Below are 23407 nucleotides of genomic sequence, written 5' to 3'. Positions count from 1 at the left end.
AGGTTTAATCTAAGATTTCGTTTTAATTATTTTTACGCCCTACTGACTGAACTGGCAATAGCTTTTCACTCAGAGAAACAACAGATCAGCTTGTAAAGATTTCCTCACCTGGTAACCAGGTAGGTGGGTGGGACTTGAAATGATTTGAAAGGAGAAAGCCAGAAGAAAAGGAGCTTGCTGACCAGACAAAGGGAAATTAAGCTCTCAGTCTCTGAGGTGGACAGGGGATCCATTTCAACAACAAAAAAAGGCAAACGCTGGATGTTTGACATTCTTGCTGTCCCAGCCTCTCCAATAACGTGGGAGGAGAGACTTAAGTGTTCAGGGACTAACGGATTGACTGGGTCCAGCTAAATATAGCTGACCTGAAAAGACTGTCCGTTTATTATTCAAGCAGCCAGAGAAGGTGGGATAAATCCAAAAAAAGATAGCTGCCTGGGGGACACAATCCCCGGAAGCTAACTCATTTTAGCTAGTAGCCCAGTGGCTTCTTTAGCTTCTTGCAATTCCCTCATTAATGTCCTCTCCTTATTCAAAGGTTGCAAAGCAGATTTCAATGGGTTACCAATTATTTATATTGTGGGATCACTTAGGAACCCTGGTTGTGAACCAGAACGCTACTGTGCTCGGTGCTGTACAAACAGAACAGAAAGGCGATCTCTGCCCCCAAAGAGCTCACGCTCGCAATATAAGACCGGAGGTGGAACAGACTGATGGGAACACCAGGGAACAATACTGAGTTTAAAGCTGGTGAAAGGAACTAGTTTGACAGCCTTGGAGGCTAGAGTAGACAGGGTGACTCATGGCAGCTGGTAGAGGTGATCCCTATACTCCCCCTTTGCCAGCTAACATGTTAAAATACAATTTGCCCTGGCTACACTAGGGTTTTAAAGCTTTTTAGCTAACAGGCTTTAAGCAACACCTTTTATTTTAGGTTCAGCCTCCCCACAGACATTGGGAAACGGCCTATACACAACATGCTGTCAGCTGCACCAAACTAGCCGAAGAAAGCACTCTCTGGCTTTCACGAGATCAGAGTAAAAAGAGAGTTGCAAGTAACACTAACATTGCTCAGACAGAGGGGAGATTATTTTTAACTCGATGTCCTTTCAAGATCTGGGTTGATCTCTGATCAGCGGGCTGAGAAAGTTCCTGCCTTTGGGATGAATTCTCACGGTGGATAATTTTCTTAGGAAAAAAAAAAAAAAATCACAATTTCTGATAATTTTTTAAAAAGCTAAGTAGTTTGAGTGAGATACCTCAATTAGCAAATCAATACTCTGTAGACTGAGTTGCAAGGTTACCTAGCATTTTCTCTTTCAAGAAATCTGATGTCCTTACAGGAATGACTCACTGACAGAGACAACAGGTTGTCTGCCCTTGATGTTCTTGGCCTGCCTCAGTCTGTCAATTCTCTACCTCTCTCCTTGTTACAATACACATTCCCCTTGGTCCCAGGGCCTGATTCTCCAGTGCTCTGCATCTCTTCCAGTGCCAAAGGGTCAAAGACATTTCCAAATCAAAATGGCAGCCATTCAGGTCTGCCCAGCCTTTCACCCACTTGGCACTAGGTATCACTGACTGTGCAAACAGAGAATCAGGCCCAGCAAATCTCTGTGAACCACCAAGGGCTGGTATGAACTGCTAAGCATCATCTTAAATGCAGATGAAGGGGAAAAAAGGAGAGTAACAAGACAGCTCCCGAAGACTCATTGCCACGTGCAAAGTCTCTCTTAAGCAGTTTTACTGTCCAAACTTAAACAAATCAAAACAATTCATCAGCTCAGCCTTTATATCTCAGGCTTCTGCTGCCCCCCCCCCCCCCCCCCCAACCCCAGGCACCTTGGCAGTCCTCTGGGCTCCCTATTCCCAGGGGAGCAGGCAGTGAGAGCCCCATGTCCAGCTCAGCCTGACACACCCGGGCTTCCCCTCACCAGCTCTCTGCTTTTCAAGCTCAACTGGGATCAGTTGACCAATCACAAACACTGGCCCTGCTCTCTTCAAAGGCCAGTGTCACCCTGTGATGGGGGCATTACTCAGATTTCATAATGAATAGAGTCTTGGTATTTTGCATTTGTATGGCCTCATTTATCAGGTCTCAAAGCACATTACAGAATAGGTCAGTGGGATCCCCCATTTTACTGAGAGGGCAACTGAGGCACCGCATTTCAAAGACTTGCCTAAGGTCCCACAGTGAGTGCAGCTGTAAGTACGTCTCCTGCCTTGACTCCAGGGGGGGATCCACAAAGGGACTTGGGTGGTGTCTAACTTCTAGGCACCTAGAAGAAAATCACAGGAACAACACTGCAATCCACAAAGCCCGAGCTGGTTGTCTAGGTTCCCCTTCTGATGGATGGAGGGAGAGAGGACAGGAGCCTTAGATGGTGATCCATAAAGCCAGCATGTGGGAGACACTGACCAGAGGCCGGGGGTGTCCTAAGCCCTGCACGCTTCACAGAGATAGGCACCTAAGTCAGGACTGCAGGGAACTCTGCTATTGATCCAAAAACTCTGGAAAGACCAGCACTCAGCTGGCTCAGTGCAACCATGCAGGGCCAGGAGGAAAACAGCCAGGGGCAAAGCTCTCCTTTCTAGTTGTTAGCCTAGTGGACAGGATACTCAGCCAGGAGGTCAGAGACCAACCCTGGTTCCAGTCCCCCTCCTCCTGAGGGGGAGAAGGGATTTGAACACAGAGCAGCTGAGTGCCCTAACCACTAGGCTATGGAATATTCTGATGTGGGGCTTCCTCGGTCTTTCCTCTTGAAGTTACTTCACATTAATTCAAATAATGGAATACTTAGATATTAATTGGTCCAAAGAAAGCATTAGAATTACTCTATAGCTGGGCGGTTGGACCACTCCCCTGAAAAGTGGCAGATCCCTGTTTGACTCCTTTCTTCTCGTCAGAAGAAGGGACTCAAAATGAGGGTCTCCCGCCTGAATAACCTAACCACTGGACTAAAGTTATAAGGGACTTTATCCCCCCAGCTGTTTCTTATGAACTCACCTGAGGGGACTGATCTGGTACTGGCTTCTGCGCACGCCTACCGGATTACCCCACCCCGCTCCCCGCCATATTTGGGCAGCTAAATGCCTGTCTTCCCCAGTTTGTGAATTGCTCTGGAGTCTGGGAGACAGGTGTCTGGATGCCTAGACTGAAGCTGCAGTGTGCATGCCCAGAGGAAAAAACAAAACAGGTGAGGAGTGAGTTTAGGTGCTTCCAGGGTTAGGGGGAAGCTGGGCGAGAGTTCTGTGGGTCGCACTGGTGCCTAAAAAAAACAGAATTTAGGTACCTACGTACCTTTGTGGATACCACTCCTATAGCCTCACATTCTAGCCACTAGACCACGATTAACAATTAATTCCACAGCTCATTTTTGGAAATGAAATAAAAACCTCAGGCCTCAGTGTTTAAGCCAATCTCCAACTATCAGGGTTAGACCAGATGACTCTTGTGGTCCCTACTAACCCTATGGTTCCATGATTAGGGCAGGAACTAGATGGAGGGCAAAGTATCTCCCTGCTGCGTGGTTCCTGCACCTTTCTCTCAGGCAGCTGGTGCTGGCCACTGCTGGGGAGACTTGGGGCTGATCTAGCATGTAGCATAATGCTTCAGCCAGCATAATCTAGCCTGCCCCTTTGCCTCCCCACAACCCAGCAGCTTTGGTGCAGAAAGTCCTTCCAAGCAAAGGGCAGAGAGAGGGGTGTGGTAAGTGCATTGCTACCAGCGAGGTTTCCATTTACAACCACAACGTTACATTTCTAACCTTTGAGGGACATAGGATGATTATTAATTCCCCTCTCTCTGGAAGCCCTCTGGAATCAAGGGTGTGTGGGAGAAAGAGAGCGCAAGTGTTTAAGGAAGGGCCGTTCAGACACTGCCAGATCCCTGCACAGCTATCAGCGTCTATTCACTGCAGCTGACTGTGAAAGACCCCATGGAGAATAGCTCTGGCAGGCTTGTGCGGGATGAAATGGAAAACTCACCTGACCTTCTCTGACTCCCCCCCACAATCTCCTTGACTCCTCTCAAAGCGGGGGAAAGCGAGAGTGAACATTGAAGAGGGAAGGTGGAGAAGTGTAATTTATTTAGTCTCTCTGAATTAACACTATGTTTCCTTTGAGCCCAGGACTCCATTATCTCAGCCTCACTGGGTTCAGCCAATCCTTTAGGGAAAGAGAAGAAGCCAACCGCTGGAAATCCCTTCCCTTTGGTACCAAACACAGGAGGTCCAGGAAGGCAATCAAGGTCCCAAATCCACCTGCAATTCCATTGCTTTCCCTAGCTCTTCAGAGGGCAGAGTGTGGCACAAAGACTGCAGTGTAGAATGTGGGCATCATGTTTGGTGCTGCAGGTTGGGAGGACCCTTTCACTTCGATTTGCAGGGAGATGTTAGACCACCAGGAGGACATTGATATTAGTCAATAAAAAGCCCTTGGATTTCTCTTGCTGTGACAATAGTCTCTTCCTTGCCAATCCAGCCGACATTATTTGTCTTGCAATAAAGCCTAGGAGCCTCAATTTACATCAGGGCCCTAGTGCTCGCCCCCAAAAGTTTTCAGTTTGAACAGATGAGACAGACAGAGGAAGGATTATCCCCCATTGGGGAATAGAGGCCCAGAGAGAGAGGAAGGGCCAGACTTTCAACTGCTCAGCACCCACAATAAGTGGTGGATTTTCAAGAGAGCTCAGCACCTAACATGCACCCATTGTGCAGAGCTCTTTTGATAATCTGGAGTAGGCCCTTTCATAGCGAACCACAGTTATGGAAGCGAACAATGTTGTATTCGGCTGCTGCCCAATGTCTGTTCAAAATATGGTGATGGAGTCCATTCTCTTGCCAAGTCCCCTCATGCAGCAGGTACGGGCTGATCTGTGATTCGAAAGGAATGGCTCGGCAGGCGAGGCTGATGACCAGAACACGCATGCCGAGGTGGTCAATGAAGCTGCTGTCAGCCATAGCCTTGGTCTGCTGGGCAGGCCACTTTGCCTGGATGGAGTTGTTTAAGACGAAAGCTCTGGCCTACCACAGGCCATCTCACGGAAGAATGTGGGCCTGGTTCTGCTCTCAGTGATGCTGGTATGGATTCAGAATGATTCCACTGACATCAGGATACTAGCACTGTGTAAGAGCAGACACAGGCCCCTGGCCAGACAACGCCAGCAGAGGTTTGCTGGGGGGGATTGAAAAGCTAAAGTTGGGATGGTTGGTGAAAGTTTCCAGCTTGTTAGGGAACAAGTCAAGGAAGGAGGCAGAGATCTACTGGTCCTGGAAGGAACCCAGGAATCCAGAGGGAACCCCAAAAAATGCAGAGGAGGGGCAGAAAAATCAGGAGTTCGGAACTTATTCCAGACACCAGAGTGGGTTTCATTCAGGTGCTGATTGTGGATTGAATGGGTGACTCAGCTCAGTTTGTTTTATACTACAGTACTTTGTGCCTACGTACTTCCTGTTGTCTTTGAAAAGCACGGCGTAGAAACAAGCAAGGCCTCAGGTAGCCAGTCAGTAGTTATCCTCATTTGACCAACAGCGATGCTAAGGCACAGCTCAGCTTGGCCACTTGCCAAGGCCACACGCTGAGTCAGCAGTAGAGGGGATGAGAGTAATAGAGAGCTTTTAGGGGGGGCTTTTCATCCAGAGAGCCGAGGGCTTTGCAAAGGAGGCAAGTAGAGCAGGTTGGGATTTTTCAACAATTGTTCTCCCCCCCCCCCCCATTGCCTCTCCCTCCTAAGTTCCTTTTCAGTGGCAAAAAATAGGAGAAAGAAAAAAAAAAAACCCAACAATTGTATGTTGAAGGAGGTGGGGGAGGGGGAGAGAGAAGGGGACTGAAAATATTTGGTAAAAGATTTCAGCAAGTCCGTTCTTTTCAAAACCTGTGAAACACATTGTTCCCCCCCCCTTCATTGTTTGACTAGCTCATCATCTACATTTCAGTGGAAGGGAAAACTGAGAAAAGGAAAGTGATGTGACTTGCCCTAGGTCACCCAACAAGTCAGTGGCAGAGTCGGGGATTTCAGCAAAAAGAACAGGAGCACTTGTGGCACCTTAGAGACTAACACATTTATTTGAGCATAAGCTTTCGTGGGCTACATCGGATTTCAGCAGAGATCTCGAGTCCCTCCAGCGTTCAGGCCACTAGGAAACACTGCCTCAGACAGGCTCCTACTTTTATCAGGCCCTCCAGCCAAACCAATTTATCTTGTTAGAGAGCAGGAGGTGGAGGGAGAGGTGATCAGAGACAGACTGTTCTGTAAAATCACACTATCACCTTGAAGGGAGAATTCACTGTTCTGAAGAAGTACTAGCCCAGGACTCTTTCCTGGCCTGGGGGCGCGGGGCTGGCTAACGGCACCATCTAGGCGTAGCCTGTTGTATAGAGATGAGTGTCCCCAAGTGGATCAATCCCCCTGCTCTTCACCCCTGCACTTCTCCCGCTGCTTCATGCTTTTTGGTGGTGCCACAACAGAGATTCTGTGAGACTCTTTATCTGAAGCCTCACCCTTCTGGAAGAGCCGCCGGCAGCTCAGCCACCTCACAGACCTCTGGCCCCGCCATCCATTCCCTCTATTTGGAGGATGGACCAGGATGGGAAGTTCTCTCACACTGAGCTCCAGTATCCTGCTACCCTGTCCCTCACCCTCTCCAACCCGGAGAAACGATACTTCAGCAAAGGCAGTGCCCAGTTCGAACCTGACATGCTCTTCTGTCCCTGTTAAAACAGGAATCACATGCCTGACCAAGAGGGGAGTTGACTAACTCACCAGAGAAGCAGAGGCCATGGGTGGATGCTGGACACCACAGAGAATACATTACGCTTCCAGAGAGGACAGTGCATCAGCAGCCCAGTGGATGCTGGGTAGGATCATGGTGGTCCGTACTCTGCAGAGGTCAGCCCACTTCAGGGCTGTCGAGTAGCAGAGGAAGGTACCTCCTGCCTGGAAGGCTCAGTTGCAGCCCACCATGGAAGGGCTTAATTGACAAGGAATGGCTTCTACTGCTGGCATTAGGAGGGAATGTGGTGTAGCGGTTAGTTCAGAGTGGTAGGAGCCAGGACATGGCAGGGCTTCTCACGGGTGATTTGCTGGGCACTCCTGTGCAAGGGAGAAATGCCAGAGCCAAGGGTCCCAATCCCGGCACTCTCAAACATTGGGAAAGCTCAGAGCTGCACTGCAGCTTTGTAGCTCAGGCCCATTTCCATCAAAAAGAAGCTAGATCCTGTGGGGGAGGGAAGACATTAGTTCACTCAAAGGGTCAAATCAGCCCTAGAGCAATGAGGGGCCAAACACACTGACCGAGATACGGCAGGGCTGAACTTGGCCCTAAGAGGGAGATCTTAGGACAGCCCTGAGGGAACAGCAATGGGACTGTTGCACCTACGGCCCTGCAAGCCAGCCCTGAACAACTTTGCCCAGAACCAAATTTCTGCTTCGTCACCTGCATCCAGCACCTGGGAGTCTCAGACACAGGACATCTGAGGCTGGCCCTAGTGCTGTTTCTTCAACACAGGAACATCAGCATCGCCAGACAAGGTCCATCTAGCCCAGGATCCTGTCTCTGACAGCGGCCAGCACCAGCTGCTTCAGATGAAGCTGTAAGAGCCCTACCATAGGCAGAAAATCGATCTCCCACATCGGTCTCATACCCATCTAACAGTTGGAGATGGGCAAAAAGACAGGGGGAAACAGGAGCTCCTAATCTGCCTTCTCTATCCCAGTCATTGTTTTAGATATTTTTATCATCACCTTCCCAGTTATTCATCTCCTTTCTAAAGTGAGCAATCCCCAGCTTTCCAACCTCTGTTCATAGAGGAGTTTTTCCAGGCCCTTGACGATTGGATCACAAATTGAATACGAGTCAATCATGCAATGCAGCGAGCGGTATGAACAGGAATGCTGTGTCAAAGACATGGGAGGCAACTTTCCCACTCTTCTGGCCTCAGCTGGAGTATGTGGTCCAGTTCTTTAGGACACCATACTTTAGGAAAGAGATGAACAAATTGGAGAGAGTCTGAGGACAATAACAAAAAATGATCAAAGGTTTAGAAAAATCTGCTCAGTGAGGAAAGGTTTAAAAAAAAAAAAAATGGTCATGTTTAGTCTTGAGAAAAACAGTCTTCCAATATGTTAAGGGCTGTTATAAAGAGAACCAGGATCAATTATTCTCCATGTCCACTGGAGGTAAAACAAAAAGTAATCGGCTTAATCTGTATCAAGAGAGAGTTAGGTTAGATATTAGGAAAAGCTTCCAAACTCTCAGGGTAGTTAAACTCTGGAACAGGCTTCCAAGGGAGGCTGTGGAATCCGCATCCCTGGAGGTTTTTAAAAACAGGCTGGACAAACACCTGTCAGGGATGGTCGAGGTTTACTTGGTTCTGCCCCAGTGCAGGGGGCTGGACTTGACCTCATGAGGTTCTTTCCAGCCCTACATTTCTAGGATTCTCATCACCCTCCCTGGAACCCCCTCCAGTCCTGCAATATCTTTTTTTTTTAGATGGATAACTGGGCCTGTGATTGATGCTCAATAACTAACCAGAGTTTCATTCCGACTCCTCTCTAAGCGGGTCCCACTGCACCATGCCTGCTCAGGCTTTATTTTAAGAGATGGGCCCATATTGTGAAGTCAGGATCTGAACACCCCTAGGGGTCAGGGAAGATTTGGTTCTGCTTTTTATTCTGGCTCGCCTACTGTGCCCATCACCATGACATCTGACCTAGTTTGCCCCTCTCCTTTCCCTCCCCTGCTCTAGTTTTTATTAGTAGCAGAAGAATAAAAATGTAAATTGAATTGGAGGGGGGGGGGAAATAATAAGCTCCAGCCAGGTTCCCTCCTCTCCTCCGTGGCGTGGTGACTGGCACAGATTATATCCGAGGAACCCCACATGACCAGGGCCCCGTATTTATATGTCAGTGTGTAAAACACACCCTGCTGAGCTGCCTTTTCCCTGCCAGAGGCTGGGGGCTTCTGCTGCGCGTCTGGTCAAACAGACGCACAAAGGGGATTAGGGAGAGCCTCTCAGCCCCGCAGCGTAATCCATCAAATTATCCCCTTGTTGGCGTTGCCATCCTCTTTACAAAAATAAAAAAAAATGAAAAAGCCTCCAAAGGTTTTTAAAGGGACTGAAGTTACGCTTGAGCCTGAAAGGCTCCACCCAGCTGCTCTAATCCGGCATCACAATGGGCCGGCTGTGCACTGAATGCTGGGGCGTAGGGAGTGAGGAGAAAGACACAGACACTGTTAAAAAGGACAGCGGCCTCCACAAGTGTGGAAATCCAACAGGTGGCTCAGGATCTGCCCTTCCCCCCCACCCCCACCCCGCTGCCCTCTTTCTGTATCTAGGGCCAGAAACAGAAGCGCTCAAAAGGGACTAATAATAAAATAGAAAATGTGACAACCCTCCTACTTCCAGCCCCCCCCCCCCCCACACACACACCCCGCTCATTTGCAAAAGACGTCTGTCTGGTTTTCTGGAAGCGATTGGATGGGTTAGCCATGCCTCAGGCGGCGCCTTCCGCCCAGCTTTGCCAAGTTCAGGATCTGCCTTTGCCTCTCTCAGTAGGGCCCAGCCTGCCAAGCTTGGATCCAATTCCAGACCCCTCTGACTGCAGGAGGAGTTCAGAACGGGACTCTCCCCCGTTCAGTCGCTGGGTAATAACACGTGGGCGCTGTGCATTCCCGGGTGACCTTGTGGGCTTTTGTAACCAGATTTTCAACAACAAAAGCATCTCAGCAGCCACCATGTCCCTAAATTCCCAGCTCTTGGTAGGAAGGGGTTAATTCATTATGGAAAAAAATAGGTTCCCTCGAGTCCCCAGTACAGCCCTCTCCGCCCTTCTTCCTACGCAAGGTAGAGACTCTTTAGGTGCTGACACTCGTGGATAGCTTAGCTAGATTCAGGGGGTGCCAGAAAAGGCAGATAGGGTTTAATTTGCCCTTTCCCAGCACCTTGCACAACCATTTACACTAGCACAAAGTGCGTGTGAAGTGCTGCTGCCGTTCTGACCAGGTAGCATTTTCAACTCCTGCAAGTGACTTTGCAAGGTGCAGCGCAATGGTGAACCAGGCCCATGAGCCTCATTTCCAGTAGTGACCAGCTTTCAGGAGTCACTTTAAGCCTGAGCCACATGCAGCATGCAGGTTTCAGAGTAGCAGCTGTGTTAGTCTATATCCGCAAAAAGAACAGGAGTTCTTAGAGACTAACAAATTTATTTGAGCATAGGCTTTCGTGGGCTAAAACCCACTTCATCGGATGCATGCAGTGGAAAATACAGTAGGAAGATTATATATATCACACACACACACAGAACTCTGGATAGATTCCCTGACTCATGGCTGCACCTATTGGTTTATGCCCATTCGTAGCAAGTGTATCCCAAACCTCTTGTTCCGGACATTTGAGAGACTCACTTGAGTAGTTTCCCAGCAGTCCTAAAGAGAGTGGTTGGGGACTTTTGTGGAGGAAGAAGGTTAAAAGTCAGCCCTGATATTACACACGCACACAGCAAACTTCAAAAGTTTTTTTTCCTCTTAATTAATTGGCCTCTCAGAGTTGGTAAGACAACTCCCACCTGTTTATGCTCTCTGTATGTGTGTATATATATCTCCTCAATATATGTTCCATTCTATATGCATCCGAAGAAGTGGGCTGTAGTCCACGAAAGCTTATGCTCTAATAAATTTGTTAGTCTCGAAGGTGCCACAAGTATTCCTGTTCTTCTTTTTGCACACAGCAAAGACACAGCAAAGGAAATTACAAAAAAGCCCTGAAATATCCAGTCACAGATAGGAAACTAGCTCATCATTACATTCCACAATTAGAAACATTCTGACTAAAAACTAAAAGAAAGAAGCACATGATCCAGGGATTCCACACAGATCCTCCTCCCCAGACAGATAACTCACCAGCTTAACATCTCTCCATGGTGTCAAGAATCTGAAAAATGCAAGACTGAGAATGGCAGCAAAAAACATCCTGCAATACAGAACTTGAGAGCAACCAACACGGTCAATACCAAATCCACAGGGTCAGAGGAATTGTTGCCACTAGCCAGACATTCATTTAAAAACCAGACCACTTTTGCACCACCCCCTACTAGCTCATAAAGGGCTCCAAATAACTGAATTTCTTGGACAGATGTACCCTATGGACTAGGGATGGCTGAAGCTGGCCCACTCAAACTCCACTTGGGATGCCGGGGACAAGGCCTCCCCCACCACACCCCTCCGCAACTTAATGTTCTGGCAGAAGGCGAGACAGCCCCAAAGCTCTTTCAGGGTGCAGGGGGAATTTCAGTATAAATCAGATCCGCCTGGGGAAACATATGAGATTTGACAGGTCTTTTTACCATGATCCACTGCATTACTTTTGTTTAAAAAAAAAAAAAAAAAAAAATTTACTTCCATAGATTGTTTGGGGGAGCAGTCCAGCACTGGCCATAAAAAGGGGTTAGGGAAGAGGACAAACAAGAAGGAATGTATAAAGTACCTCCCCCTCTAATTTCCATTATTGGAAACACAATAGGAAGGAAAACTCGTTCAGTCTATTTTTCCCCATATGAACAATATGTGCTGAAGTCACACTGAACTCAAGTTCCAGGGCAAGTCAGCCCTGGCTTCTGCAGTATCAGCATTATAGTTGCTTTGTTCATTTATGATGATGAGAAGAAAAAAAAAAAAACCTCCAAGACTGTAGCAACTGTTAGGGTGTTAGTGGTTGTCTTGAGGCCACACTGCTTGCGTACAGAGCTGGGAAAATAGGAAGCGAGAGCTGAACTTCTTGTTTACGATGGGAAGGTGGCAGGGCCGGGGCAAGGATATTTTGCATCCTAGGCGAAACTTCCACCTTGCGCCCCCCGAGCATCCCTTATTATAAACTTTCAAAAATGAATACTGCATAATGTAGCATTGTTCATTAGAATTAATACAAGGGGGTCAGAGGAGATAATCACAACTGTCCCTTCTGGCCCGGGGGAACCTATGAGCAAGGAGGAGGCTGAGAATGTCCCCAGCTCGCAGGGTCTCTAAACGTTCCCAGGCTGAATACTTCGCCCTCCAGTGGGACCCAGGAACAAGGAGAGCAGAGCCGGGCTCTCCCAGGGAGCAGGTGAGGATCTCCTTGGGGATCAGGGCTGGCTCCCCACATTGGCACAGTGCCACCGGGGGGGGGGGAAGAGAGGCAGTTGGTGTTTGGAAGCGGCACCTGCGCCAGCCCTTTCCCCTCTGTCGCGCTGCGGGGTTTAGTTTCACTTTCCCTCACCCCAGGAGGCAGCTGTGCCCGGCCCCAGGTGCGGCGCGTTGGAGGACAAAGCTCACCTGAGCTCAGGACCGCGTCCTGCCTCCCCCAACAGCTCCGTCCCTCGGCCGCACTGGTCACCCCGGCCGGCTGTCTCCTCCTTGCTCCGCCACAGGCTCCCACTGACTGTCCTGCGCAGCGCCCCTTGCTGTGGGTGCGGGTTTGTTATGGAGGCCTCGCTTCCCGCCCTGCCCTGCTCAGCTGACTCCTGTGACACCGGACACCGCTTTTTGGTGCCCCCAAAGCTTGGCGCCCTAGGCGGCCGCCTAATTTGCCTGCTGGTTACACCGGCCCTGGAAGGTGGATACTGCACAATCAGGGATTTAAGAGCATAAGAATAGCCATACTGAGTCAGACCAATGGTCTATCTATCCTGTCTTCTGACAGTGGCCGGTGCTAGATGCTTCAGACTTAACTCACTGCTGAGCCATCATCCTGCCTTGAACTCCCAGCACCAGCCTTGGGGAGAATTTGCAATGCTAGAAAGCTGCAGTGCTTGAGATATTCCACCTGATGCAGTTAATTGCCAGACCAATGGCTCTGATCTGCCCTGACATACAAGACATCCTGGCTGGATTAGTGAAATTATTTGTGGTTCTCTGGAAATGTAGCAGAGACTAAATGCTCAAACTCCGTGAGTGGTGGCAGAAGGGAATGATGCATTAACCTTAATAATACCCCTGCTGGCAAATTCGGAAGTAGCAAGAGTACTCCAGTAGCACTCCCTCCAAAGGGAGTTCCATTGCAAGGCAGGAAAGGTGATGTTTGCTGACAGTCTTGAGAACATAGTAGGGGGGAAATTTAAAAAAAAAAAAAAAAAAAAAATCTATTTTTTGCTAGACACAGAGGATCACCACTGGGGGTTGGGTGCTGTGGGGGATGGGGAGGGCACAACAACTGTCCAAAAATCATCCATGAAAGTCCTAGGAAAGAGTAAAACAATCTCAAAGTTATACAGACCTTTGTGCTTGATGTTTCAGGAGTGTGATGTCATGCTCTTCCTTGGAGGACTCACTTTGAATCCCAGATGCACAAAGAACGAATGGGCTCTTTTGTAATCACATGGTAGTTAGTACATTTTTTCCATGGTAATTTTCTGGCATGCAATTCCAGTTATTTGTGCCCCTGCTCAAGGAGCCTGATGCGAACATACGTTTTGGCATGCCCTTTGACCTCCACCAGCAGGTTGGTGGGTTTCTCCCTCTCCATTTTCAGTCACCAAAATGAAATCATCTTCGAAATAGACAAAAGACCTTGCCCTCTGAGGACTAGCCTCAAGACAGCTGGAAGCAGGGAGCTCCTATGAGTCGTAACAGACCAATATGATTGTGTGAGAAGCAGGTGGACTGGGCAATGGACCATAGTTCTCCCTGAAGTGTCTGGGATTTACCCTCCCCTCGGCCACGAAAAGGGGTGTTAGAGCTCTTTTAGGGCAATCTTTATAGCACCAATCCCTTTGTTCATATTCATTAAGATGGTGATGGTCCTGGCATCATCAATAGAGCAGGTCGCAGCTCTTTTCTGATGAAACAATGGCTTTTTGACCAAAACAAACATTTTCATGGTGGTTGAAATTCTCCAGCTTTTGTAAAAACAAACCAAAGATTTTTTACCAAAATATCAAGTTTAATCAAAAACCTGAAAGATTGTTGTGGGTAATTTGGAGGGAATGGGGTGAGGAAGAATGGGATTTTTCAAAATTTCACATGAAAATTGGCATTTTTTTAAACCATCTCAAACCATCATGAATTCCCATCTCCCAGGGATTTAACAGACAGCTGTAAGAATTCACATGAGGCTGTTGCTCAGCTCTATGTACCTGGAAGGAGATTTTCACCTTTCTAAAGAAGTGGCTTTAGCCTGGGATTTCACTTAAACCCCTGACATCCAATGGGAATGGAGCACCTAACTCCGTTCACACGCCTGTGTAAAAATCCCGGCCTTATTTATGTAAAGTGAAGCTTGATACATTTATGAATGGAAATATATGACGGGGTAGCTTGAGATAGCAGGAGACTGGACTCACTGACCCAGGCGGTCCCTTCCAGTGCTGTGTTCCTATCAGGGTGATAGTCCAGAGAAAGGAGGATCAGCCACTTAGTCCAGGGGTGCTCAGAGCCAGAATCTGGGCTCGTCTCTCGTTGTGCACGCTTAACAGGTTAGCATTGCACTGATACAAAGTGGGCTGTGTTAATGCAGGGGGCATCTGCTGAAGAGGACAGAGGGGCAAGAGCCCTCTTACAACTACCCTGTGTTAGCAGGATGTCAGTGGCGCGCTCTCCATTGCAGGCTCTTTGGCAAAGGCAGGGTTTTCTCCTCCTGCAGATATCTTAGCATCCTGCCGTATTTACTGGAGCAAAGTTCAATGCGGATACACATGAAGGGGAAGGAGACCTCTGGTGAGTTATGGATACTTCTGCATTACTCCCTGGGGATGCCTCTAGCACACAGTCAGGTCACCGGGGGCAGCAGTTTCTATTATCGCAGGAGCTGGACCTTTCCACTCTGCCTACTGCAGCCACAAAACTACGGTGCTGGCACTGCCCATTATTAAGTACTTGGCCAAGGGTTATCAAAGCAGTTGTGCAGCCAAGATGACGCATGCAAACCAGCATGCAAGCTCAGTTCCAACTGGTGAGGGGGATAGCTAGAGTTCACCACTCTCGCCTACCAGGCTCATGCCCTGCTATGAACGGCATTTGCGAACAATGATGAATGGGAGTATCTGGGGGAATAAGAGTGGACTGTGTTCAGATAAATTAAAGATGAAAAAGGCCCTATTGCATCATCTCTCCCCCAGGGGCTAATGCAGGACTGTTCCCAACAGTACATTCTCTAGTGCTTTGTCCAATCTGGTTTGATGTGTCTCAAGCATTGAGGTTATCAGCATATCCCATGGGCACTATTCGACATCTGAGAGCTGGGTTCTCTCCTCAGTACCAAGCACCCTTCCCATTAGTCCAAGTTATATACCCTGTATGAGTCTTGTGCCCCTCCACTTACTTACACCCTTTACATTCTTGTAGGTAGGTACATCCCACTCCAGATGTTGTTTAGCCAAGCTCTACTTATACAGCTGTGAGCTAGTCTTCGTGAAAATCCATCCTGTCAGCCCACTGATCATTTCAGTTGCTCTTTTATATTCAGCATGGGAATTTCAAACACCAGCCCAGAGATTTCATGGGAAGGGAGTGCTCTAATTTTCAAACAAGCATCTTTGTACTTCCTCCCACGCTGCCCCTCAGCTCCTCCTTAACATCCGCACCGCTCCCTCATTCTCCTCCTTAACTCTCCTTGGTTGTGATGCCCACCAAAAAACTTGCCAATGGTTAGGTTGCTGTTGTGCCGATTACACTGACCAATACGGTCTCATTGTTTCCTTGTCCTCCCCCATTGGTCAGTGTGTATCCATCTGTTGTCTCGTCTTATACTTAGATGGTAAGCTCTCTGGGACAGCGACTGTCTTTTTGTTCAGGGTTTGTACAGCATCTAACACGATGCGGCCTGGGTCCATGACTGGGGCTCCCAGGTTTTACAGTAATACAAACAGAATATGTAAACAGTTAGATGCTAGTCAAACGCATACAAGAATATGTAAGCTAAAGGCTCAGAAACCAAAGGGCAAATAAAAAGAACCCAACACTGGATTAAATCATGTATTAAAAAAAAATAAAACAAACAACAACAACAAAAATACCAAACGATCTTGTGATCTTTGGGACCATTTTTTTAAACTCTTGGGATTGGCATTCCTGGGATTCTGGCTCTAAACAGCTGGAAATCAGTGCCACATTTCATTGCAGAGGTACTTTCCCCACACAGACACAGAACAAGGTGGGGGAGAGGGATAGCTCAGTGGTTGGAGCATTGGCCTGCTAAACCCAGGGTTGTAAACCCAGGGTTGTGAACTCAATTCTTGAGGGGGCCATTTAGGGATCTGGGGCAAAAATCTGTCTGGGGATTGGTCCTGCTTTGAGCAGGGGGTTGGACTAGATGACCTCCTGAGGTTCCTTCCAACCCTGATATTCTATGGTTCTTGAGAACTGGACTAGCAACCACAATTTCACAATATGGGCATTTAGAGGAAGAGAAAAATGTTTATTCAATGTCTGTAGATCAAACACCTGCTTACTGCAGAACATGTTCCAACCTCCCTCTGCCACCAAGACAAAGAAGCCATTCGGGCTACATGCCTCTATCACATTTCTTATTTTGCCAGACAATATTCACAGGATCTGCTTTTTCTCTTATGCAGATTAGCAAAAATGTTAAATATTTTCAAACTAAACCAGGAACTGACATTTGAGGATATGAAAACAAAAAGGGCCACAAGTTTAGAGACCTCCAAGGAGCAGCACAAAAATAATAAAGGAGTCTTTTAGCATTCCAAATAGTTATATTTCATGATCAAGTCCCTGGGTGGCTTAGATGTGAAACACACAGGCATCTCTCTCACGGCCATTTTTATGGCAGTGAGTAATGTCATATTGCACAAACAATACTGTGATTTAAAGGATGTCAGTTTGCTGCATTGAGTCTTAAAACAGGTACGTGGGGTTTGACAAGCCAAATGACAAAAACTGCAAAGGACACCTGTCTTGCTCTTTTCCTGTCCTCTGGATTTTCCATGGTTGTGGAGATTTCGCTTGCATATCCTAAAGTGAAATTCACACACATGCTTCCAGGCAATATTTTCCTGGTGCAACACATATTATTTCATGGATGCCTTCAACTGTTTGCAAGCTTCTCTGCTATTCTTAAGGCAAAGATCCTCCCAGAACACCTTCCTTTCTTGTCTCCCAATCCCAGCCCTGCACCTTCTCATGCAGAAACTAGAGGGCTTGGTTATATGAAAGAGTGACCCTGGGACAGCAGAGAGGAAAATAAACCTGCCAAGTGCCGCTTTTTAAATTTCCTTTCCCTCCCCATATCTTATTTCTGCGCTGCTTATTTCTTCTCCCAGGGTGCAGGGCTTTACACTGATTAGTAGCAATCTTCCCCTTTATTGCTTTCCTTCACTCTGCTCTTATCTTTCTGGGTCACTTTGCTTCTGTCCAACTCCAGTTTTGGAGCTGTCCAGAAATCTGATCATGGTTGAAGTTACACCAAAGAAATATGTAGCAAAGACAGACGAGAAACAGCCTGGCAGGGGGCAAAGAGGGGCTTGTGATTTTGCAAGTGTGAGTCAAAACAGCTTTTAGAAACACTACAAACAGAGTCCTGAATTGGGCTACAGCTAGGAAGAGTCCACGTGGAGTGACAGATGCTGCAGCATCGGGGATCACCAGAATTATATGGTTTGAGAATTTAACACAAAATGAAACTGAAAGGTAACAGATTTAAAACCGATCAAAAAGAATGAATCGTTAACCTGGAGAACTCACTGCCATTGCGCCAGTGGTTGGGGCCAACCAAGGACTTAGCAAGAGTCAAAGAGTGGATTAGACATGTATATGAATAATAAGAACATCCTTTGCCACATAAGCTAGGATACAAATTTAAGGGGTATGAATTCCCATGCTCAATGAATGGGCCAGCCATTAACTGACTGGAAGGAACTTGCCCCTAGACACAAGTTCCTCTGCATTGTCCATTAAGAGGGTTTTTTGCACTTTTCTAGAAAGCATCTGGTGCCAGCCATGGTGGGAGTCGGAATCCTGGGCTACATGGACAAGTTATCCGATCCAGTTTGTCAATTGCCAGTAATATATATTGAGAAAACAAAACATGACAAATTACAAGCAGGATGAGATTTCCAGAGCCCGACTTCGTAGAGCTGCACTCCCATGTCAGATTTTCCTTTCAAGAACACACTAACATTTACTCTAGTTGATTGCGTGAAACTGGCACAGTATATTAGGTTCCACCCACGCTGAACTTCAACAGAGAGGTGGAGAGGTGTAACCAAGGGAAGACTTTGAGTGCTCCAAACAGAAGTACATTGTTAGATTAAATGATTAAGAGTTTATTTTCAGCATCTGTATTTTGTAGTTACTCCATCAAAAATAAGACAGCTCCAGATGTTATAGAAGGTTTTATTTTTATCTCAGAGTCTGGTGATATGAGCTTCCCTCATGATTTATGTAGCGAGTATTTCTGGCTGCCAGCATCAGCCACAAATGCAGCAATGCCGCCACCCCCCCCTTCTAGAAGATCTTGCTGATGGAGTTTCCTTGTGTGTTTGTCTGTAATATACTGTACAGAATTCTATGCATTTCTGAATCAATAGGATTCTTTAGGAATCTTTATCTTATTCAGATTTATGTATGGAGAATCCCTAGCTCTGGACACCTCCAACACAAATCAATAGGGGTTGGGCCTTATGGTACCAGTAATGCATCCCAAGAGGTTTCAAAGTTTTTTCCCCAAGCAAGTGCTCTCTTGTGTTTTAAACAACAGACCCCCCTTAGAGATGATGGCAAGACATGATGGTGGGAATTGCCAGACAAGATCAGAGCTCCGGTCCATCTAGTCCAGTATCCCCTCTATGACACTGGCCCACTTCAGCAGCTTTGGAGGCAGACTCTTATGGGAAACCCTCCCACAGGGGAAAATGTCCTCCTGTCTCCTGGTTCTTAAAGGTTGGTTTATGTCCTGAAGTGTGATGTTTTATACATCAAACTCTCCCTTGCCAAGCTCTCATTTCTTTCTTTCATAAAGTTATTTATTAACAACTCTGGATATTCTTCTTAGCCATATTATGTCAAATCCTTTTTAAAATCCTCTTAAGCCCTTGGCCTCAAGGATATCTTACGGCAATATGTTCCAGAGTCTAACTGGGCAATCTCAGCACAAGACTAGGAGCTAGGAATCCCTGATTTCTAACCCTGGCTTTTTCACTGCAAGCACCTAGGAACCACTTCCCTTAAGGGTGGGAAAGCTACCAAGGAACAATGGGAAGATGCAAGAAGGGACCTGGTGGCATGAATTGATCCTTTATGATAGAAAGAGGCCTGCAGGTATAGTGAGTAACTTAGAAATTGCTCAAGAGTTAGCAGGTAAGATTTTCAGAAGTGTCTGAGTGGCTCAGCAGCCCAAGTCCCATTTTTGAAAGTGACTTAGGAACCTATGTCATTTAGGCACTTTGAGAAATAGATTCTGAGTAAAATTTTCAAAAAACTCCCAGTTAAGTTCTGATCAAGTGTCACATACACACCTCCCTGAACCTTTATCTCAGACTGTAACCAAACCTGAACTGATCCTTGTTTGAGTTTGGTTTATTCCTTTTCATTATCCATAAACCTTCCAGGTCCAGACTGGGAGTAGATGTGTTGTTCCTGAAACATTTCCAGTCCAGTTTTGCAGACCAAGTGGCTTTGGAGAAGCACTGAAATCAAGCTTCCTATCACTAACAAAAAAATCCTAATACCTTACATTCTTTACAAATCCTAATTCCTTACACTTTCTATTTGATCTAAAGCAGTCACACATAGGTAGGGCCCTATCAAATTCATGGTCCATTTTGATCAATTTCAGAGTCATGGGATTTTTAAAATAGTCAATTTCATGATTTGAGCAATTTAAATCTGAAATATCAGAGTAATTGTAATTGTAGGGGCCCTGACCCAAAAAGCAGTTGGCGGAGGGGGAGGAGTGGGTGGGTAGCAAGATTATTGTACGGGGGGGTGGGGGGGGAGCGTGGTTGTGGAACTGCTACCCTTACTTCTGCGCTGCTGCTGGTGGTGCTGCCTTCAGAGCTAGGCGGCCAGAGAGCAGCCACTGCTGGCCAGGAGCCCAGCCCTGAAGGCAGAGTCGGTGCCAGCAGCAGCATAGAAGTAAGGATGGCACGGTATGGTATTGCCACTCTTACTTCTGCGCTGCTGCCTGCAGAGCAGGGCCCTCAGTCAGCAGCCGCCACTCTCTGGCCACCCAGCTCTGAAGGCAGCAGCAACATAGAAGTAAGGATGGCATGGTATGGTATTGCCACCCTTACTTCTGCACTGCTGCTGGTGGGGCACCACCTTCAGAGCCGGGTGTCCGGCCAACAGTCGCGGCTCTCCAGCCGCCAAGCTCTGAAGGCAGCGCAGAAGAAAGGGTGACAATACCATGACTCCCCTAAAATAACCTTGTGACCCCTCTACAACTCACTTTTGGGCAGGACCCCCAATTTGAAAAACACTGGCCTCCCCCATGAAATCTGTATAGTATAGGGTAAAAGCACCTAAAAGACCCGATTTCACGGTCTGTGATGCATTTTTCATGGCCGAGAATTTAGGAGGGCCCTGCACACAGGGAAACATGAACTGGTACCTACTCAGTTAAAGCAGCGTGGCCATCAGGAACTCAGGTCATACCAACATTACTAGTTTTGTGACATGCTTGTTTTCTTTGATTCAGGTTAATTACCATATTGGCTGGTTTGTCCCTGCAAGTCTCCCAGGATTCTGGAAAGTCTAGATTCATCTCTCTTCTCCCAGACTTTCCCCCCTCTTCCCTGCAGTGTTTAGGACTAACATATGTAACAACTTCTGGACTGCACAAAAGCAACCCGAAGAGTAATACACAAAATCCACCAAGAACAAAACTGGGTCAGGACGACACAAACAACACAACACAGTGGTTGCTTATTGGCACTACCTGACGTGACATTCTCACCTATGTCCTGCACTTTTACACCATCCACTCGTGCTGACTAAAACTACTTCTATATTTTTATATTAAAAAGGAGCTCCCTGTCTCCAATAGCCTCATTGTTATTATTAATGTTACTTTAAAAGGCACCACGTTTGGCTGCCTTGTCAAATACCTCAAGAGAGGTAGAACATATTTATCTACAGCTACAGGAAGAGTGCTAGCCCTCAAAATCTCTTCCCTCCTTCAGAAAGAGCCAGTTTCTGTGGTCTCTCTCCCCCTTGACAGATGAGGAGTGTGTTAAAAGCATGTTGTTTGCTCTATGTAGGAGAGGGAGAGGCTGGAGTATGTCAAAACTGAATATATATGTATATATATTTACAGTCATATTAGACGACTGACAAACTTCAGTAACCCCATGGTTGTTCCACATAGTTCAGATTCCTGGTTTGTTTTTTAACTAAGTAGACACAGCACAACACAAACCTGGGGAAAGGAAAGCACTGAAAGGTCATAATAAACACACGAGATCCAGGGATGAAGTTATTTCATTGCCCAATAGGAAAAGGAATAACATTTATTTTATTTTTTTTTAAAGCTAAATAAAGGCAGTCCTGCGTCCTCCTAGGGTAGTCCCAGGATAGAACTGATTGTCCCCCAAGGAAAGTCAGGCAAGAAATAAACCACAGCGGAGCAGGGACTATCTGACAGAGGCTTTGCTAAGGGCATCTGCGTGTCCCCCCAAATCCCGCCGCCCCAGGGAGTAAGTGCGAGTCAGAAGCCCCCGCGCGTGGGAGGAAGCCGAGTTCCCACGGAAAGCCGGCCGAGTTGGCTGAGCAGCCACCGGGTCCCACGCACCGGGACTCGCGGGCATGGGATGGAGCAGCCCGGCCCGGGACCCTGCTCCCGGCCAGTCGCGCCCCGCTCGCCCTTTGCCGGGGCCGGGGTTCTCTGGCCCCTCTCCCCGGGGGCAGCCCCGGCTTCCCGGGAGAGTCTGAGCCGCGCCCGCTGCCCGCGCCGGGCACCCACGCGCGCTCGCCCTACCTTGGAGAGGGGCAGGGGGCCCGGCCCAACCCGGCTCGGCTCGGCTCAACCCGGCTCCCCGGCAGCGGCTCCACTCAGCTCCGCGCTCTGCCGCCTTTTAAATCGCCTCGCTGCTGGACACTCCCAGGGAGCATGCGCTGCTGCGGCGCTGGGGCGGGCGGCGGGGGATACACTGCCCCGGCGGGGTGCGCTGGGGCGAGGGAGGGGGGCATCTCCGCGCGGCCCCGGGCTTCCTGGGGCGTGCGGGGCTGCAGCCTGCCCTGCCCCCTTGTCCTGGCGTCAGCACAGAGAATTAAGAGAGCCTCTTGCTTTTCAAACAGATGCCTCCCTTACCCGCTTAAAATGCATGTTTAAAAGAGAAGCAGCCCTTGGGCAACCCTACAATAACACACCACAGGGCGCAGCCCCCCCCCGGGCAACCCTACAATAACACACCTCAGGGCGCAGCCCCCCCGGCAACCCTACAATAACACACCACAGGGCGCAGCCCCCCCGGGCAACCCTACAATAATACACCACAGGGCGCAGCCCCCCGGGCAACCCTACAATAATACATCACAGGCACAGCCCGCCCCCCCCCCGCAATCCTACAATAACACACCACGGGGGGCAGCCCCCCGGGCAACCCTACAATAACACAATACCCAGCCAGGTGCCCTCCAGCAGGCCTACAGTAAAACAACAGATAACCCAGCAGAAGGGATCGGGAGGCAAGGAAGGCCATGCCATGTCCTAGTCAGGACCCCAGCCTGATTTTGTCAGGAGAGACTCCCAGGAAGGAATGCCAGAGCCCCAGTTTACTATCCTGAAGATCTGGGTATTGCTGACACTTGGACAAGTGGTTTAGCCAAGCAAATGTGTTGGATCTCTGCCACTGAACTATGTAGTCTTAGGTGGGCCCAAGGCTCACTTGAACTAGGTACAAACTCAACTTCCACCACCATGGTTGACTCTAGTGCCAGTTACACTGGGCTCCAGCCAAGTCACTTCAAGCAAGTAGATCACCAGTGTCAAATGTGCTGGATCTAGAGCACTAGACTCCGACAACCCAGAAGGCTCCTGAGACCTAACACTACCTATACTGGTGCTGGACCACTTCACTCAAGTGACACACCAGCGAACCGTGCCAGAACCTTAGCACCATACTTGGCTGACCCAGACCCAGGAACATTAATGCCCTGTATAATCAAGTGGTTCACCAGGGTCCGTGAAGATGGCTTCCAGGCACTAGACTCAGTTCAACAGGGATGAAATACCTGTGAGCAACCCCACAATAATAATCCAGAGTACACCGACCCATGGTCCTGTGCAACATTACAGTAACAATCCAGAGCATGCAGTCTCAGCACCCATGACAAGCCCTACAATAACAAATAAGAACCACAGAGCCCTTGAACAAACTAGAAAACACAACCCCCAATGCCCAGGCCATCAGCAACCCTACAATAACAAACCAATGTGTGTCATTAGTCATTTTGAACAATTTAGCCCCAATTTTTTT

At 48.0% G+C, this 23407-nt stretch overlaps 1 protein-coding gene across 1 annotated transcript in view; it reads right to left on the bottom strand.

Moving 5' to 3' along the window:
* The window catches only part of SLC45A3 (solute carrier family 45 member 3), a 40361-nt gene extending 18408 nt beyond the window's left edge, over positions 1-21953 (bottom strand). Inside the window, exon 1 of the mRNA XM_054024732.1 lies at positions 21907-21953. The gene's annotated coding sequence lies outside the window, so the exon portion shown is untranslated. The remainder of the gene's footprint in view (positions 1-21906) is intronic.
* Positions 21954-23407: the final 1454 nt, after the last annotated feature.

Source organism: Malaclemys terrapin, chromosome 4, assembly GCF_027887155.1.
Source record: "Malaclemys terrapin pileata isolate rMalTer1 chromosome 4, rMalTer1.hap1, whole genome shotgun sequence".
Lineage (NCBI taxonomy): Eukaryota > Metazoa > Chordata > Testudines > Emydidae > Malaclemys > Malaclemys terrapin.
This window is presented reverse-complemented; position numbering and strand designations above follow the sequence as displayed.